This window comes from Carcharodon carcharias, chromosome 12 (assembly GCF_017639515.1).
Source record: "Carcharodon carcharias isolate sCarCar2 chromosome 12, sCarCar2.pri, whole genome shotgun sequence".
NCBI classification, from domain to species: domain Eukaryota; kingdom Metazoa; phylum Chordata; class Chondrichthyes; order Lamniformes; family Lamnidae; genus Carcharodon; species Carcharodon carcharias.
The window spans coordinates 112,338,519-112,340,407 of NC_054478.1; positions in this window are offsets into that span (position 1 = coordinate 112,338,519).

The window sequence follows — 1,889 nt, forward strand, 5'->3', positions numbered from 1 at the left end:
GAAGGCATCCCATGCTGGTGGCTTTGAAGGTAAACGCTGCACTCCCCTGGGGACCTTTGTGGAATCTCCCAGTTGGTGACATACAACAGATAAGGAAGGTGACTGATGCTCTTTTCAGTAAAGTTCACCAGTATGTCCAGTTCCTCATGGATGCCGAAAGCCAGGCTGTCAGAGCTGTGGGATCCGCAATGATATGTGGTTTCCCACAAGTGCAGGGTGTCATCGACTACACACATATGGCCTTGAGAGCCCCCTGGCAACAGCCAATGAGATGTACCAACCGAAAAGGATTTTGCTTTCTGAACATCCAGTTAATTTGTGGTCACTAAAAGCAGATCCTGTACTTTTGAACTAGGTACCCAGGGAGCACTCATGACTCTTACAACTTGACATACCCGCAGGTGTCACAAATCTTTAAGGGACCCATGGTACTTTCAGGGCTGGATCCTCGGGGGCAAGGGGTACTCCAGAAAACTTGGCTGATGATGCTTATTCGTCATCCAAATAGTGGCGCTGAAGAAATATAATGTTGCACATTCCGTCACCAGGTCCTTGATGGAGCAGACAATTGGCCTTCTGAAGATGCATTTCCGAAGTCTGGATTGGTCAGGCAGGGCTCCCCAACACTCACCACAGAGAGTGTCCCAGATCATCATTGTTTGCTGCACCATGCACAACCTTGTGCTTCAAAGGGGGGATATGTTGCCTGAGGGAGAAATAAAGGAGCGAGATGTCTCCTCGGATGAGGAGAACACTGAAGGGAATGCACCTGATGAGGACCAGGATGTAGATGAGCCACGTGAAGAGGCCATCGCATGGGGATGATGTGGCAGATGTGCCCAAGATAACCTGATAGTTACAAGCTTAGAGGAGGAGTAAAGTTCAGACTCATTCTCCCAATAGTTAGTTGCTTTCACCTTTGCTGCATGGAAGGCCCCATCACCTTTTATCTCAACAAGAATTTTTTCGGAAAATTCAATGATTCCATAATAATTATTGAAATGTCAGTACTCGTCGTCTGCCCTAATGTGGGATCATCCTTGGAAGGGCTTAAACCACAGTTAACTGAGTAGCCTTGGAAACATATAGCCACTGTAGAACATGAACAACATACCTTCTCACACATCCTTAGTCAACTCCATATAATATGGTACTTTTACCCATGCCCTCACCAGGTCAGTGTACATGACAGCTTATAAACGGCTGGAATTCCAAATCATGCAGGGGCGCACTCATGTGAGCCTGACACCTACTCAGGAAGGTGCTGTGACCACACCTATCACTCTTTCAGGCATTACCAGCTGGATTGCTCAACAGGGAGCAGCAGCACGAGAGCACCACATTTCCCATTGCCAGATCTTCTCAATGCAGAATGTTAAGGCATCATCCTGCTACTCCCTACCAATCGCTATTCGCACGTCATGAAGCAGTAACCATTAACATTGAGATTATGCAGTAAATTTTCGAAGTTTGTTTTCATTGTCCTCACTGAGTGTGTCTCACCAGGACAGTGGTTTGTTGAGGTTTGACAACTCGGGACCTGCCTGATAAGCCTCTGTCCTAGATGATCTTTGCATTAAGGTGATACCTTGTAAAGGCGTTCTCAACACAACAGCCAATGAGTAATTCTTTCCTGTATGGACCCTGCTGAGGTCTTAAGAGAGTTGGATTTACAACGCATTGAGAGCATCGCAGTCCTCAAGACACCACAGCTCAAAAGGCCAATCCTGTATATACATCTTAAGTCAATGAGAGCCCTATCATGCAATGAATTCCACATCGAGTTGAATGCTGTGCCTTTATCCAAGGACTACCAAAAGCCTAGTTAAGGAGCCTTGCGGCTTCAAATAAAAATCGTGGGAGATCAGAAAATGGCTTCATCAAAATGA